Genomic DNA, 18,438 nt, shown 5'->3' with positions numbered 1-18,438 from the left:
GGATTGAAGTGGATGGGGGTTTTTTGGTCTCTCCCACTGCAGCATCTGGAGGTGCACAGTCCTTGCCAGGTGCTGTGCAGGGGAGCCCAGGTACCTGCCTCGGGCTGGGCTGATAGGCACAGAGCTCCAGCACTCATTCATGGGTCTCCAGTCACACCACGCTCCTGCATGAGGTCAGGGGAGAGACCTTTGTCTCTTCTGGGGTGTCTGTGCATAACCTGGCACTCATTACTAAAGCCCCTTTTGGTTTTATTTATGTAAATATTTTTTCAAAATAACACAGACTAAAAAGACAAACATAGTAACAAAAAAAGATGCTTGGTTGTCATCTGTGGATTTACAGAAGTCTGTTAGGCAGAGGGACTGCACCATCTCTGTGGCCACAATATTGATCTGCTGTCTGTGGTAGGAATAATGTGGTCTTTTGGTGCATCTCTGGTGACACTGTAACTGAGGGATGGTGAACAGAGCTGAATGTGAGCAAGGTTTGTGTGATTTGGCTGTTTGCTCATTGGGAAATAAGTCCATTGACCAACAGGCAGCATAGCTGGTGTCAGTTGGAGGTGATGCAGTTTCAAATGTAAGTACACAGTGGAGATGCATTAAAATTTTACCAGCTATGTTAAAAGTGTGTTAGTACACGTACTGATTTTCAGCTGCTCAGAGTCTTCAGTGTAAATACATGACCAAGATTAATCAAAATTTTGCTTGACATGGGAAAGGTCTGTAGTAGAATGTGCAAGGTAAATAATGGAGGACAAGCTACAGGACAAAGCAAATAGACATAGAAATTATTCTTTAATTTTGCAATGTTTTTTCTTCCACATGATAGCATAATTTATTTTTTATCTGTGAATGTCTATGTGTAATTTTAAACACGTTTAAATTTATCTTCTACTTATAAACATGTTAGGATGAATACAGAAAATGAAAAATAGATTTGGCCATACCATTCTGTTCTGAAATAAAAAATTATCTTGGAAAAATTACTTGCTCTGCCCTTAAAAAAAAAAAAAAAAAAAAAAAAAAAAAAAAAAAGGATTTTAACTCCTATGTGAAGTTTTCAGTTTGGCACATTGGCAGGGGGAAGCTTGGAATACAGTTTGCATTTTTAACTTTGAGGACCATTTACCCTGGCAATAGTTAATTCAGGGACATATTGACTTTCTCATCATCTGGTGTCTTTAAACGAAGACTAAGTATTTTTTGTAAGCTAGATGCTTCAACTTAATCTAAAAATGTGGTTTGATGCAAAGTCATTTGGTCAAATTCAGAAACTGCAGTTGTGTAAATTGGAGGAGATAAATAATCATTTCCTCTTATCTATACAGAACTTTTCCTCAGTTGTGCTTTTATAGAACTCTACACTTCCTCAAATGTATTTCAAGTATATAGTGAAACTTGAAACAATCAAAATTGTCATCACAATTAAGCAATGAGGTGTGGCAGCTGCAGTCTCTGGTTTGGAGGAGAAAGCAAAGTAGATGGCAGTCTCCAGCCAATTAAGAAGCTAATGCCAGCGTCATTGTGCCTTTTTCCACCAGGGACAAATCACCTAAATATGCTTTGCTTGTTCTCCCTCCCTTAGTTAGTAGGGGAGTCTTTCCTCTTACCTTTCTCGAGTAGGTCCAGGTCTATAAATGGAAAATAAATCCATTAGTTTCTAATATTTATGTTGAAAAAGCTTTTCTATAGACCAGGTGATTTAAATAGGCCTGCTGTAGTGAGAAAGGTGCTGCTTACTGTGAGGACACAAAAATGCAGTCCTTTACTTGCCCCTCTTACCTGCAATGTGTGCTATGCAAAGCAGCGCTCACTGGTTTGTACTCTCTCAGCTTTCTCAGTTTTCCAAAATAAGACCCATTCTTGAGATATCTCAAGCATGTAGCGCTAAGCTGGTCAGTGGTGCAGATACAGAGCTGCCCAACACCCAGAAATGCAGGTAACTTGGTGTTCATTTGTTACTGTTCCCTTGCAAAGGCTGTTTTACCCAGAGCCATCGCTGTGGATACTGTTTTCTTTTTGGTTGCAAAGGCAGAAGTTTCAGCTCTGCCCTGAGAAGTCAGTGGGCGGTGAGCCTTCCCTGCTGATGGAGAAACTTGCCTTTTGGTCACTGGCCCGGGAGTCAAGGTAGTTGAGTGCTATTACATGCGACCTTGTGCCTGCACATGTCTGGTCAAGATATAGTACTTGCAGACTTCACAGGGGGTCTTACTCAGTTTACGTAGACTTACTCATTCCATAGTGCATAGTCTTCTCAGAACTAGGCTGGGGTACTGTATTGTCTGTTTGACTTTACTTTCATTGCAGGAATGTGGCTCTACTTGTTTTCTTAATATTCAGAGAAGGACATTGTTGATGTTAAAAATAGTAACGAATAATCATGACTACAAAGCCAAAAAAAACCAAAGAGAGAAGATCCAGGAACCCTGAGTATGTAAGTCTTCAAGTTTGGCTGGCATTTGTTTAGCCTTTTTATTTGGATTTTTTATTTGTAATCAAATGAAACTTTGATGGATCGGTTTCCAGCTAAGCTGACTTTACCTGAAAGGCTAACAAGCTTTTCAAACAAAACACTTTTTTTTTAATTGGATTATAAAGCTGTCTCCAGTGATACTTTGCAGGAATGAAGCAATGTTAAATGTTCAAGAGAGGCTTAGCCTTCAGAATCTGGCATTTTCAGAGGCCAAAAAAACCCTAGGCTTCTCAACTTTTTTTGTCTGTGTTTATCTGTGGTTCATTGACACCCCAGCTGGAGGCATTTGGTCATTCAGATACCGTAAAAGAGAAGAAAAGTAGAACTGATGTAAAAAAATATATTCTGGCAGACCTTTTTCATGTTCTTCCAGTCTGTGAAATGAGGGAATCCATTAACATCACTTTCCTACTTACTTGCATCTGTATTTCAGCTCCATCGGCTTTGTTGGCTACAAGGCTATTAGCACAGAGGATAAAATACAAGAGCAAAACAAGTAGCTCTTAGCAAAACCCTCCAAACCTGAGTGATATAAATGATGGAGAAAATTTATTATCTGTGTTTGGTGAAAAGCTTAACAAGTGAATAGCAGGGCTATAGGGCCACAGAAAAGGAGAGGGATGGTTCTGCAGGGGTTTTGTACTGAAGTGCAAGCAAATGTATGCAGCCTAGATTATAGTGTTTACCACCAATGCCTCGAGGGTTAAGCCTCTTGTCAGCTAATTATGAGCATCCTCTGTGTTGCTCTGGAAATTGCACAGCTGCAAAGTGTGACTCTGGAGCCCTGCTGCCCATGCAACAGAGGTGTGGAGAGCTGTACCTCCCAGCCTGCAGTCCTATCCATGCCTCTCGTCTTACAGAAGAAGGCTAGCTTCTATTCTTATTCTTTCTAAAAAATCGAACTAGTTTTGTTATGCTATATGTATATTATTGTTGTTATTAAACTGTTTCATTATGTATTTTTAATTATACTCAAAGACATGAACACTGTTGGTGATCAACCATATGAACAGCTATGAGAGTAAGTGACACTGAAGAAATACCCTGGGAGGTGGTATGTTGTGGTTTGTCATGTGTGCCTGTAACTTGACTATTTTGGCTAGAAAAGGAGCATTTGTCACAGTAAAATGAAGCCCTTGGTAATGTCAAAACCAGTCTTGTTAGATGTCTGTGGAATCTAGGCTTCCAATTCACAGACAGGTGCCACTGGAAGGTGGCACAAGAAGTACTTGAAGTAATGCCAACCCAAGCTTGTCTATTCATAAACAGTGCCTTCGCGCAGAACTGCATGCTTGGATCCAAAATCAAGGTAGCTGCATTGGAGAAATGCTGCATCCTATCACATATCTCGTGGTAGTTAGGGTGCTGCTTAGCATGGGTATGGCAGCACCACTTAATCCCTCTGAATTCTGCTGCCTCAGGTATCTGTGCTCTGTTTCAGCAGTTCATGGGGACCAACGTAAGCAAGCAAGGTGCCCGAGACATGCGCTGCTGTTCAACAAGATGTACTCCTTGGCACTTTCACTATAATCTCATGAAGCAATTTTTCTTACAGTCCTACTTGCTTTAGATAGAAAACTGGTTCTACGGGAGTCAGGGAGTCCATTTGAAAAGTCTGAGTAGGAGGAAGGTTTTAGCAAATAAATTTGGATGAAGAAAATCCCCAGGTCCGGTGTTAATTATTATTAACACAGAAAACCACAGATATATAACACTTGCTCATTGCCTTCCCACTTTTGTGGTTGTAAATGAGTCTTACGGTTGTACTGAATACTCTGAAGTTTCCATCAAACATTGGCCCGCACTTACTGAAGTTGTCAACACCCTGTCCCACCAGTGTCAACGGAATTGTACAGTTTGATTCTGATTTTGGCAATTGGGTATAGTATAAATTCAGCATAGTGATGAATGTAGCACAAGTCTAACAGAAATCTAATTATTTATGTTTCTGAATGTGAATAAATAGGCTAAAAATGGAGGTTTGGGGTTGAGTATCATATATTTGCATGACTATACATTTTTATAGGCTTACAGGTGGGGCAAGAAATTCTCATACCTAGGCCTACATATATTAGTATTTCTTAATCAGCATTACAGTGTACAAAGCTGGTAAAAGCATCTACTTAAAGTTTTAACATTACTTCTGGCATAACTGTAACTGCTTTAGAATACATGCCGAACTGTAGCAGTAGTTAAAATAAATACGAAAAAAGTTCGCATACATAGATCCGGAGCAATAGGTGTAGCTCCTTAGAGCCCAAAGCTGACACAACCTCTTTCAGGTTCTTTTAAAAATACCAGCAATACACTACAAAAAATCCAACCTAGAAACTTGACCTAATGGGAATGGTGAAGCAGTACTACCCTTTGTATTGCTGTTAGTCTGTTAGGCTTTTTTTTTTTTTAAAACCTAAAAAGTTCCAGTGCTGTGAAAAGATGAAAACAGTGGAGTTAGAGAAAACATGCATATTTTAGGATGTCTTTATTTTAAACCCACTCTTCCTCTCACTTCTTTGAAGTCAAGTAATGTTGCTTAGGTTTGGCTTGGTTTTCGATCTTCACTGTACAGAATGTAATCTTCTGATTACTCAAAAAGGAAAGAACTTCTTAACTACTGCTGCAGCATGTGTTTTATGCAGTTAGCCATTTTTCTAAGACTGGCATTTCTTCATGGATAGGAAATGTCTAATTTGTACTCTTCTTTTTTTTTTTTTTTTTTTTTTTTTTTTTTTTTTATTTTGGCTTGCAATCATAGAGCATTGGCTTGTAATCTCCTCATACCTTGCAAGCTATTTGTCACTAGAGGCAAAGCTGAGGTTTCTGTAGCATGTTCAATCAACAGTTGAGCAACAGGGTATCTTTCCTTTGCCATGTTTTGCATGCCCTTAGGTTTGGGGCACTGTTACGTGCTTCCTTCTTGTGATCTGGACATAAATCAGAGTTCTTAACTGTTTAGTATGTTTAAATATCCCATGAAATTTCTTTCCTGAACTGTGTAATTCAAGAGTCAACACCCAAGCTTTCTTCACCCCAGTGATAACTGCTGATGTTCGCAAGGCACTGTGCATCATCCTAGCTGAACTCTCCAAGACAAGCGAGCGTGGTACAAGGCACTAATGTGGCTGCAACACAAGGACACCTGGAGAGTATTGCTGCTGCAGGATGGCACTGTCTCCAGGCTAATTGCAGTGTCCTCTCTGCAGCACTGCCTAGGTGATACTCTTACTCTTTTTCGGTTCTGGAGACGGCTTGGCAGTAGGTCAACAAACCTAAAGACTGATTTCCATTGGGCACATAAATATATCTCAGACCTCCATAAAGGTTATTGGTAGACAGCAAGCTCAGACTGCAGTCCAGCCTACATCGTAATTGGGAACATGGTGGGTTTTTTCCCCTCATTTTCTTCTCCTTCTTGAGGGGTCATCCTTTAATATTCATAGTGCTTTGCTGCTTCTGTGTTGTGGCCTTACCCCACTGCTTTCGCTCAGGAAGCCCCATCATCTCAAGGAGAAGACTCACCACTGCAATGTCCAAAATCATCAAGTCCTTCAACGTAGTCCAGTGGACAGGAAAGATGCTTATCACTGCCTTCTGGGAGCTCAAGATGCTGAGATTATTTACCTAACATAACCCATCAGTCTGCAGGGGTCACGGTGTACTGATTTAGTTCAGAAAATGGGTTTAGGGAAAGAATTCAAATGAGCAGATGTTTTTTAGGCTTTAATTAGCAGAGAAAAAAGCTGGTTTTGTGGGAGTACTGTGATATGTCGCTACCTTCTGATTACCTTCTGGAAGAGCAAGTCTCTCTCCATTGATTGTGATTGACTGGAAACTAGCAAGAGTAAGCTTGCAAGGCTAAAGCTAGCTGTCTCGGTGCCTGTCTTGGTTACACATTCTCAGGTTTGTACAGAGTTTGTCTGATAAACATTTTAACACAAGCATGCAGCCATGTGCTCTTCTGCAACTCCCAATTGTTTCTCTCTTCTTTTTAGATGACAAATATTCTTGCTGTGCCTTTCTGTCTGCTGCATCTTCCAAATTACCTCCAAGGCTTTCCGCAGTGAAGGTATATGTTGTCAGAACAAACCCTACATAGTAAGAAACCTGTAATTCTTTTGGCCTGAGTACATTCAGCATAAAGCTACATGAAGAACTGGCCTAATACCAGTACCTGAAGGTAGACTGGCCCAAGCTGATGCAGACGGACTGCTTCCAGCACCTTCATGTATTGCTTATTGCTTTTATAGCTTTTTTTATCCATAGGTTGCAAGATGTCCTTGTGTGGAGGTAAGTGAAATACAGTTGTCAGGAATGTGTAGGGATTTTTTACATTTTATTTTATTTTTTGTACTATGACAAGACAGTGCCTATTATGCTAGTATCTATTTTGCTGAGCTTAGCCTCTGAAGAGACCAGTGGTAGTCCAGGCTGCCTACGGTTAACAGAAAGCAGAACAATCTATTTTAGGTAAAGTGTTTTACGAAGGGGAATTAAACAGCTTTTGGAGGTATCCACGTTTTTCCAATGACTAGAAAGGAACCTCGGTGTTTCTGTTGCTCTGGTGGCCAGAGGGTGTTTACATCTTGGAGGATGAAAGGATGAGACCAAGGAACCAGCTCAAGAGACCTATGGGAATGTAACAACACCTCTGTGGTTAGGTCCTCTTCCAATAAGGACTGCAAGCTGAAGTTAAGGAGTTACAGATCAGTAGCTGTATCTTACAACTAAAATCCTCTTTTCAAACTGGGTATTCAACATGCATTTACGTGTAACAACAATATCCTTTATTTGTGTTTTATGGAGTGGAAGCTTCTAGGAGGCAATTTCCAGTGCTGAAAGGACTGGCTGAAAGCTTGCCCTCTTTTTCTCTTCAGGTCAATATTTTTCAAATTTTCAAGAACTGCTTTTTCTTTGTATTGTTGCCTAGCATTTGGATGAATACTGGATTGAGAAATATCTTCTTCTCCAGCAGGAATAAGGGATTTACAGAGAAGCTGCATTTTTCTAAACAGGGGAAGTTAAGATCAGCACTAGAAAGGTCGTGTACTTTGCTGTTGGTCTGTATCACTAGAAATGCCAGCTTTTAATAATGCCATTAAGCTCCACAGATCTCTGAGTTCTTTGGTGATACTCATCACATCCGTAAGTACTTTTTACCTCTTCTTGGCAATTGCTTATTATTCTTATGAACAGTCACTATCCGATCCAATCAGATTTAAACTTCTGAATCACATGAATGTAAAAGCAGTAGTGTTGAGAAAAGGGATTTTTAATGTGAATTAATGCTCAGAGAGAAGTGGAATTATCTTAGCGTTTGCTTATGTGGCGATGTGGAATATATGGCGAGCAACAGCTTGAGGGAGGTGTTTCCATGGAAGCATCTCTTTAAAGTGTTGTCCTCAAATTAACTCAGTGAGTCAGTCAGTAAAAGAGACGTGTTTAAGGTAATGATTGAAATTGGAAACTCTGTTTTGCACATCTGTTTGGTTTAGGTTTTTTAAAGCATGTTAAGCTTTGTATTTAGCTACATTCTTCATGTGGTACTGTAATTACTGTCTATAGCCATTTTCTTTTTTTTCTCCTCCTTCCCTTCTTTGAAATTCTGATTTTTAAACTTTCGTTTATTATGACCTTTATGTTTCGTTTGCCTATAAGTAACTTTTTTTTTAATCTCCTGAGCTTTGCTGTGACTTGCTATTATTAGGATGCAAAATTTCTTTCACACGTGGGCCCTCAATTCTTTTCGCATCTGGGCAACAATAAAAAGGCTATTGTTTGCTTTATTTTCTGACCGCTAGGTGAATATAAGATTTGTGTTTCTAATCTTACCATGTTTCCTTTGTAGTCTTACTCAACAGACAATCAGTACTTGGTGTTAAACATACAAAATTTGGTATGCTGATTGCTGGTCACTTCCTATTGTACGAAGGGCAACTACGTCAACTAGATGAGGTGTATCTTCAGGTCCCTGCCAGATGCCTGCCTTTGCTCCACAGCCAGCTCTGCTACTGATTTGCTCAGGTTATCAACTCCTGATCTTCTCAAGTGAAAATGAGCTCAAGTAGCTCTTGACCCCAGCAATTACTATTCAAATGACCCGGTCCACAGGTGTTTGCATGGAGTAGCTGTGGTCAGAAGAGGATGATGTACAGTCAAGCCTTACTGGGAGTTACTCATGACTAAACTTTCTGGGCTCACATGCCACAAACCTTTCCTCTTTTTTGAACAACAGTCCAATTCCCAGTCCAAGAAACCTTTCTTTCAGAAGTTTTATCATTATAAAATATATGAATCACAAAGAGTTTTGACAAATTGGCTTCCTTAAGAAGTGGAAGGTCCTAAACACCTACCTCCAACTCTAACCACCTTTCCTGACTCCTTGGGGTTTTAGGCAATGCTTCAGAAAGGCAGCTTGAGTGATCTGCTCTCATTTCTTTTGAAGGGCTCAAATGACAAGACCCTGAATATATGACCAGTGAGACACTGGAGTATTATGTTTTTCCATCAAGCTGTGATGAGTGGCTTGACATACCAAATTTCCGTTCCAAGTTCCTGTTTACATTTATGTACACTAATGTTGAATACAAACCTCTGTGCTGACCTTCTACAAAATACAAGTAATAAATTATCCAAGCTGTTTTGAATCAAATGTAAGAAAACCAAAGTTAATTGAAAGGGCTTAAGGGTGGAGGGTGGGTGGTATAGCGGCTTCCTTCTTCTCCAGGGTCCCTGAGGTCTGCCGTGCTGGTTCTCCTGCAGAGTGATTTCTGTATTGAGCAAGGCTCAAGTTATGCTGGCAAGCCTGGCCAGGTTCCCAGGAAAGGTGGAAGGACTTTGTGAGTTTTTCCAGCTTCTGGTTTTGTATTCAAGGGCTATAGAATGGTTTCCTGCTCCTCCCAGGCTTCCTCTGTCCTGGGCTTTTCATGCCAGGGTGGGCATAGCACACCTGCCACTGCAAGTTTAGCAGCCATCCTGAGCTGACTTTGTTTGCTTGTGCCTTTGGCTGTGAGCAGTAGTCCTGAACTGACCAGGCACTTTTCAGAGGCATGAGCTGTGTGACTTGGCACCAGATGAAGGCTGCACCAGATGAAGGCTATGCCAGCTGCTCTGCATGACACACTAAATAGAATTTTTCTGCTGTCGAGTAGGAAAGTATTATTTACAGGCATGACCTAAAGCGTCCCCATTTTATTTCTCAGGCATTTTTGACACGCTGCTTCATGTGCAACTGCATTTTGTGAATAAGGGTTTCCAGCGAGTTCCCATGCTGCATGTGCAATCCTAGATGCAGCGCACTTTTACAGGCTGTTATTTGCTGTAACAACAGCTGAGGTGATGACACACTCCATAAGGCAGTTCTTGCCTCCAAGATCTACGTAAGGAAAGAGAATTTAAGAAAGGATTTTTTAAGGTGATACTATGTTCAAAAGCATGGACCCTCAAAAGGCTTACGAGTGTGAAACAGAACAAATCCTCCATATAACCCTTTTCTGGCTGTGGTAATGACAGGTGTGTGTTTTGTCTTTAAATAGCAGATAATTTGTCTTTGCTTATACCCCTAGCATGAGGAGAATCTACTCCATGATGAGCTTTAGGTAAGTGGATTTGTTAAACATTTTTCAAATAGTCTTTTCCTTTCTTTAGCACTAGAAGAAATTTGTCTATGTGGGTACCTGCATCTCCTGTTGATCACCAGGTTAATGGTGTGTCTTTGAGGGGGAAAAAAGAAAAAGACTACTCTTCCTAGGGGAAATGCAGGGCAGCAGTTAAGGTAAGAGGTGTGGGAATATATGGGCCATACCTGAAATGGCATCAAGAGCTGCAGTGTGCTGGGGAGGCTGGTTACTTGTGAGCCAAAACTCTGAAATAATGGGCAGAGGGAATTGTGGGTCAGATGCTTAAATGTCTGCCCGTCCAAGAGGGAGGCAACAGGACTGGAAGTAGCAAATGTAGCATGTTATCCACGTAAGAAGGGAGAAAATGGTGACCAGACTTGGTCCACCAGGTGACCAGGTATGTTGTAGCATGTAAGGCCTCAGAAAATTTTTTAAGAAAAGAATTATTAACATATGGAGGCTGATAAAGCAGATAGTCAAGTGCAGGTAGGCTGTACTAACCCACAAACTTTTATTATTTTATTTCTAGGCCTGTAGAATTCTTTATCTGTGTTCCTGTGAAGCTCTGAGTATATTCTCAGAAAGGAAGTAATTTCTAAATCTTGAGGAGAGGTATGAGTGTGGGAAGTGTGATGCTGGGTGAAGAGCTATCTGACAGATGTGTATCAATCAGTTGGTATTGACAAGGTTCAGATTATCATACCAAAAAACCATGAGGACTTCAATACTAGAAATCAGTCTAAACATATACAAAATAGAAGATGGGTGGATGGCAAGAACATTTGTAGTCAACTGTTGTTCGCTTTAGCTGGAGAAATCTAGGGAGAGTAACTTATCTAGCCAGTTCTGGCTCCCTGCTCTTCTGTAGCACTGAAGAAGCCATCTTCCAATACTAGAGACTCCATTGTAGCTCTAATGCCCCGTTTCAACTTCTTGAATCTCAAGCCAAGGCTAAAATTCCTTTAGTAAGGCTTGTTCCACTTGCCAGAGTTAATACTGTAACGGAAATGGCCTTAGCATCCAGACTGTCCTAATTCAGAACAGGAAAAGTAAAGGTGGAACTGTATCTTGCAAACATTTCTTGTAATCCCTGCAACCCAAAGTCCAATAAACATTTCTGAGAACTTTCCCTGCTTGAAAGGACTTTCTTAAAAGAAGTGGTTTAGTGGCAGTTTTATCCACTTCTTTTAAGAAAGTCCTTTCAAGTAGGGAAAGTTCTCCGAAATGTTTGTCCAAAATGGGCACCTCCCTGCGGTCTTCCTTCAAAGAACAATTTTAAGCTCAAGAGCACCTGAAAACTGGGCAGTTTAAAACAAAAATTGCAGAATACAGACATGTTGGTATTTTATGTGTGGTGTGGTACCTATCTCAGGCAACATTAACTTGTCCTTCACTAGGAATTGCTCTTGACCATTTATATCTCTCCTAATCTTACATGTTCAACATGCTGTAACAGCGATTCCCTTTAATGTGAAATGCACTATACAAACATCAGATGTTATTAGTATACTATTATCAGACATAATTAGCCTTATGTATATTGTTTACAGAATACACCAAGGGTGCTGGATACTGTTCTACATGCCTCCTGAATGGATTGTACTTATCGTCTGCTTTAATCTTCAAAGTGGAAGACCAGCAGTTGAATCTGCCACACAGTAAATACTACACCTTTCAGAAAGTGATGGGACTAAGAACAAGCGACTTTCCAGAGGAAATATCAGTAAAAGAGACACAATTACGTGCTTGATAGTACAAATAAATGGGTTGTATGAGCTATTTCTCCTTCCTCACGCTGTCCTTTGCTGTAATAGTTGCTGTCTTCATCTCCATAGTATCCTGCTACATAAGAGTGCTTCATCTTTGCAGGCAAGTACATGACATATCGCAGATGTGAAAGACATCCTGCAACTGGTAATGACCTTTATGTGGACTAGTGCTATGAGTAAAAGGGGAGGGAGTTGGGTTGAGTCTCATGCGCCTGTTTGGTGTGTGCAATCCCACTGTAGACTCCACTGGAAACCTTGACAGTTAGCTGTGTTCCCATTTTCCAGGACTTGTACTTCCATACACTATTTCTTCATTCATGAGAAATGTCTGTGTGTTTCCCAAGGCACCACATCTAGAAAGTGATGCTCGATTGCCGCCGGGCCCTGGTGTAGCTGTCGGGTTGTGTTAAGCATCCTCAGATGAGCAGGGGCAGGTCTGGGGCCGCAGCCTGAGGCATCGAGCACAGGCGGGCAGCTCCTTCCTACCTGCATCCCCAGTACCATTCCTCCCAGCCAGCTGTGGTCCCCAGCGAGTGCCTTGACAGGCTTTCATCCTGGCACGGTGTGCCCTGTTGTCCTTAATGCACCCTGGGCTGAAAAAAGTCCTGGTCTGTATTCCTGATGCCAAGTTTCAGTGAAAAGAAGAACCGCAAGCATGGAACAATGATATCTGATCAAGGGTTTCGGTCTGTGGAAAAGCTAATACGTAATAATTATTCTGAAATGTCTGTTTTGAATATCTCTGAATATCACAAGCTCTATATTTCATTCTCTTATATTTTATTCAAGAATATTTTTCAAATAAGGAAGCTCTATGGACTTTTTTCGAACTCCCACAACAATGAAACAAAGTGCTCTGTGGTATCTGGCACGTGAAGACCCTTGCTGTGACTAACAGGGGAGAAGGCTGGTAAGTCAAATCTTGTTTGCTGTAACCAGTAACAGTTTATGAGGCCTGTGGAGACCAAGCTGATAAATAAAGACCAGGACCAATCCGAGCATGGTGTGGGGATCAAGGACAGCAGGTAACATATTTATAAATGGGCTATACATAATTTATTGAAATTAGCATAAAGTTACAGTTTTACAACTCTGTAAGTCTTGAGTTACACATCAGCTGTAACAGAGACACCTCTTTAAATCTTAATATATGCAAAATGACACTTGTTACCTTTAGGTTTTAAAAAAAAAAGTCCTTCCAATACAATTAAGAAGCAATTCTTGTCTTCTCACTGCATTAATTTATGCTTGTTACTTAAACAAAGAAACACTTAACTTTAAAGTAACGGAAGTCTTAGGTTTGTGATGTTGTAATGTTTATTGATACTGCAACAATTTTAATGGAGTGCATTAACTGATTATTAAGACTATGTTCTCACAAAGTGATGGAGATACTTAGCAAGACTCAAAAGCAACAGCTTAAGTAGGTCATAATATGCCAGGAAAGTTATGCTCGTTGATAAGCATAATATTTGGGCTTAAGTTTGGAGAGGTTTTAGAGAGCACCCAAACTATATATCCAGAGGTTTTTCAATCATCTTTTTTAGAGAGGTAAAACTATATTTTCCTGTGCAGAAGAACTGTTCATAATCATTTTAGTAGTTAACGTTATTCACCTTTTACAGCAAGAAGATGGTCTCGTGCTGTAGTATTACCTCTTTGGACTTGAGCTATCAGCTATAGTTTGGATCTGTTTGCTTTAGGTAAAGAAGCTAATGATGGAGTCAGTCATCCTTGTCAATCCTTGAAATATCCTTCTGTATTTCTAAGAAATGTTCAAATTCCTGTTCCATGAATGCAGCTTAAGAACAGGACAGAGAATATTTTGCTGTGATTTGATTTTTAAGGCCCTTTGTTACTTTTTCCTGCCTTTACTGCCTGAAGCATCTTTCTGCTAGCACTGAGCCCAGAAGTTCAGAGATTTATTCAATACCTTTTAAGTTCTGCTATGTGTGACACATACGAAAGGCTGTTATATATTTTCCTTGTAAAGAGACACAACTGCAGTAAAAACACTCCCGTCAGTTTCTAGGTTTTAAGAGAAACAGGCAGGGAAAACCCTGCGTATTGGCTAAGGCTGAAGGCTGTGACGAAGAGCTTCCTGTCTTGGATTCCTATTCAGGTTTAGTGTCTACTACCGTCTTTCTTTGGGAAAGCAAATATTGGTCTCGTTACTCCCTTAATTACCCCTTATAAAGCCAAAAATATTTGTGTAGGATGAACTGTAACCAATTAAAAAGCAGCTACTGCCTGCGTGCTTTTGTCCATAGGATGTCTTACTTACATGTAAGTTCTTTTAAGACAATAGGAACTGTAATTATGGCCTGGGTTAGATTTTAGTTTTCAGTACTTTACAAGAAGCTACGCTGTTAACAGACAGAGACTACCTTCTTATTCTGGTGAAGTCATTCATTACATGCATGTTAAAGATGGGCACTTGAGGTCTATAGAAACCCCCCGGGAATAGAATAATGTTAAAGAAAAAAAAGCATTACATTTCTCCCTGCGTATCTTAAGGCAGGGGACCAACATCCAATTTATACTGCAAGGAGAGTGGGGATGGTTCCTGCACAATGTGCAGTGTCGGGTTGCCAAGAATAAAATCCTCCAAAATCATTCCACGGTTTTTATGGGTGACAGTGGGCTTGGATCAAACCAGTTTATGTGGCACAGGCATCACTGGGAGAAGTTGCTGTGACAGGAGAAAAATTTTCTGATGTATGGCACAGAGAGGTCTCCTAATTGCAAGATCTCACAGCTATGCAGCAGAACTGGTTTGCCTGATGAAGTAAGACGATTACTGTAGTACTCGATCCAGAGAGGGCCCTCCTCGCACCTGACTTGACTTGAGATCCTTTACTGATTATTGTGGCAGGAATGGAATGGAATGGAATGGACTATTCAGATGGAAGGGACCTACAACGATCATCTGGTCCAACTGGCTGGCCAGTTCAGAGCTGACCAGATGTTAAAGCATGTTGTCAAGGGCATCGTCCAAATGCCTCTGAAACACTGACAGGCTTGGGGCATTGCCCACCTCTTTGGGGAGCCTGTTCCAGTGTCTGACCACCTTCTCAGTAAAGAAATCCTTCCTAATGTCCAGCCTAAACCTCCCCTTGTGCAGCTTTGAACCACTCCCATGTGTCCTCTCCCTGGACCCCAGGGAGCAGAGCTCAGCACCTCCCTCTCCGCTTCCCCTCCTCAGCAAGCTGCAGAGAGCAATGAGATCACCCCTCAGCCTCCTTTTGTCCAAACCAGATGAATCCTGAGTCCTCAGCCACTTCTTATTTCCAGTTCTTCACCAGCTTTGTTGCCCTCCTCTGGATGCATTCAAGGACCTTCATATTAGATGATAATAATGGGTAATCACCAATGAACTACATATTAAGGAAGGTTACTGTATTTGAGATGTATTAGATACCAGCTGGTTTGATTTTGCTGTTACATTTGCAGATCTAGTTTAAAGGTCTGTACAGAATTGGCATGTAGGATAATTAGTTGTATGGAAAGTAAGTTCAAAGAAATGAGATTTATTCTCTCGCCTTATGGCAACACATTGCCTTTAGGTAACTCGCCTAGAGTTGTCCAAAAGCAGTTTCAGGGATGAAGACTCAGAAAGGAGATACTGCCAAGCACTTCTCAACAATAAGTTACAAATGGTGTCATTGATGAAATAATCTGTAATTTTTAAACTAGAGTTTGAGGTGTTGAATGCTTTATTTGGAATGCACAATTCTATACAGAATTGGTGCATATATGGACTTTGAAAGAGTACCGTGTTTGTGCAAGATTATTTATTTTGGCAAAAATCCTCACTTTAAATCACTCTCAAACCCATCTTTTAGGCAGAAGTCATTTGGATAGAAGACAAATAAGCGTGGCTCTTGTACCTATGCAGTGGCTCCATAGGCAGCACGTGGAGGCCAGCAGGCTGTACAACACAGGTGCAGAAGAATTGCACAGGTTTGAAATGTGAGATGAGTCTTTTCTTCAGGGTAAACATGCTCAGCTGGCTGCCAGTAATTATACTTGCTCGTCCTGCTACCGGCAACACCACGTCCAGTGTCAGCCAAGGGTTAACAAATTGTGTAGGAAGAAAACAATGGATTTCTTAAAAAAGAAATCTTTGAACTGTCTGTGAATAATAAAGGAGTGAACAATGTCTACTTTCCTAAAGCACTTTGAGATCTGTAAATTAAGGTTTACATAAGAGTGTAAATATTATTATTTATTTAAGAGCTCTCACATTACCCTTCACCACTTCTCTTCTTCCTCTTCCTCCTTACTTGTTTGTTGGGAAGATGCTATTTGCATTCATGTATATGTGTCCAAAGTGGGAGGCAACGAGAGGATGTGGCATGTAGGATTGGTAAAAGGAACAGGAGCAGGGAGGAGAGGGGATGAGGGGTGTGGGCAAGGTGAGGGGAGAGGCTATAAAAAGAGTAAGGAAAGGTTAGCAAGAGGGGAATAATATTGGATTTCTTTTGTAATTAAAAATTTCTTACCTTAAAGCATCAGCAGATCTTTGTTTTGGGGTTGGGGTTTTTTTTAATGGACATTTCTTAAACCTTTTAGTTAAATTTTCAAGACAAATAATAAAAGTTTAGAGCAGCTATGGTAAGGAAAACTTTTAAAATTTATCGGGGCTTTAGTTGTCAAAGCATGTGATATGATTCATATTTTTAGCATTCTGGCTGAAATAAAATTCAGACTACTGCTGGGGCTATTTTTTCACGTGCCGTGTTTTAGTCTGCACCTCTTTCCCTGCCATCATGCCTCCCCTGGGACAAAGTGGGAAGCACTCACCATCATACTGCAGGGCTGTGCGGAGCGCCCACCGCTCTGAACCCACAGTTCCCCGTGCCTGTACTGCAGGCTCTGGGTGAGCAGTCCCTTATGTTTTGGTAAATGTTGAGAATGGGTACTGGTATGCGTTAGTAGCAAGACATCAACTAAATAGGAAGTTAAAAGAAGATACTGCAGGAAGAGTAAAAACAATTGTAATGTGTGACTTGAACTGAAACCATAGCTGTCATGGGAGGATGTGAACAAAATAACCCCGCTCACTTGTATCCCAAGGATGCATTTGTACTGGCAAAAACATTTGGGGCATGGTTGTAATAGAATACACTGGTTTTATAGTGAAGGGGCTGCTCGATTTTTATAACACCGAAACAGATCCCTTTTTCCTTTCAAACACATCTGTCTAAAATTGTTGGACATGGTATTCTTTCATAAAAACTGTCCTTCCTGTATTGAAATAGTTCTTTTTGTGTTGGAAAGCCTTTCCTGTAGTTTTTCTCTCTGTGATTCCTTCACATTTTATTTCCCCCTCCTGTTCCTGGCACTGGCTCTGTTGAATGTTGTCTCTTTATGACTTTCTTCGCTACTCAGCTCTGGAAGTATGTTAACTACCATAACTCCATTCATTTTTTTGCATATCACTTATGGAAGATGAAATGCACAGTGTTGTAATACAGAACCTTGTGATAGGATTCTGGTTCTTTAGACATTAAATGAAGTGTTTTCTAATTGCTGTCAAAGTAGTCTTAGGAGTTCTTTACTATTCCCAACTATAGCAGAAATAATGGGCAAAAAATTGTTCTGAGGATGCATTGCAACCATACTCACCTAAAGCAGAAGAGTGCAGGGTAGCTAAAAGCAGACAACTTCCTGGTAGGTACTGAAGCTTCAAAGACAAATTTATAGTTCTTAATGGAAAATAAATTAATTAGTCAACAACAAAGTTGTAGCATTTCCATTGTGTTCCAAAATCAAAGCATCCTATATAATGGCTGGTTCAGAGTCTGCCTCAAATATTAATCCTTAGTAAATACCCAGATGTACATCAATATGAATTTAATATTCACAAAATGTATCTGACTGGGCGTTTTCATTAATAAAATTAATTGCTGAAGTGTTTACATGCAGAATACTTTCGAGACAATAGAGAAAGCCAGGGCTTAAATTCTTCCAGGTAACAGCACAAAGGGAGGAGGTGTTCTTGAGCTGAGTGTGGGTAAGTCCTCAACTAAATAGTCGTTCTGGCTGTAATTCATACAGAAATCAGCACTGGTCTCCCTCAGTAATGATCAGGGCTGTGTGTTTTACATATCTGAAAGAAGAAAGGCAAATTTATATTAATGCTTGCTCCCAAATATAGACAACTAGATTGATTCTAGTTTCTGAACAAGTTAAAAGAGACAATGTTGTGTCCGAATGGTGGAAACAATACCAATTCTTTTCAGAGCTATGTAGCTGTTTTCTAGAGTCCCAACATCTTGAATGTACAGGAAATGTTCAGCTGTGCATTCTTTGGATTTGTGGAACATTGCAAATTAAATTAAACTGTAAGAGAGACAGTTTCTCTCCTAATGTTAGCAGAGGGTCTTGCTCATGCATGCTGTCTTTTGAAGCTGTGTCTACTGAAAGAGCAAACCTCATCATGTGAATATTATTATGTTAGTGAATATATATCTTGGGCTGCTCTGATACCTTTGCCGAATGGATGACCATTTCTTTTACCTGCCTGTAATTATTTTTATTTTAGTTGTGATTTAGGTGAGCTTGGTTTACT

General features: G+C 40.3%; 1 long non-coding RNA gene across 4 annotated transcripts in view; it reads left to right on the top strand.

The window, feature by feature from the left end:
- LOC129734785 (uncharacterized) overlaps positions 1-18,436 on the top strand; it is a 32,638-nt gene extending 14,202 nt beyond the window's left edge. Inside the window, exons 4-6 of one of the 4 annotated variants that reach the window (XR_008730396.1) lie at positions 2,311-7,350; positions 7,446-10,704; positions 11,643-18,436. This is a non-coding gene — a long non-coding RNA (uncharacterized LOC129734785). Of the gene's footprint in view, positions 1-2,310; positions 10,705-11,642 lie in introns of all 4 variants that reach the window. The other 3 variants (XR_008730398.1, XR_008730395.1, XR_008730393.1) reach the window with 3 other exon arrangements.
- Positions 18,437-18,438: the final 2 nt, after the last annotated feature.

This window comes from Falco cherrug, chromosome 1 (genome assembly GCF_023634085.1).
Source record: "Falco cherrug isolate bFalChe1 chromosome 1, bFalChe1.pri, whole genome shotgun sequence".
In the NCBI taxonomy this organism is placed as follows: domain Eukaryota; kingdom Metazoa; phylum Chordata; class Aves; order Falconiformes; family Falconidae; genus Falco; species Falco cherrug.
This window is presented reverse-complemented; position numbering and strand designations above follow the sequence as displayed.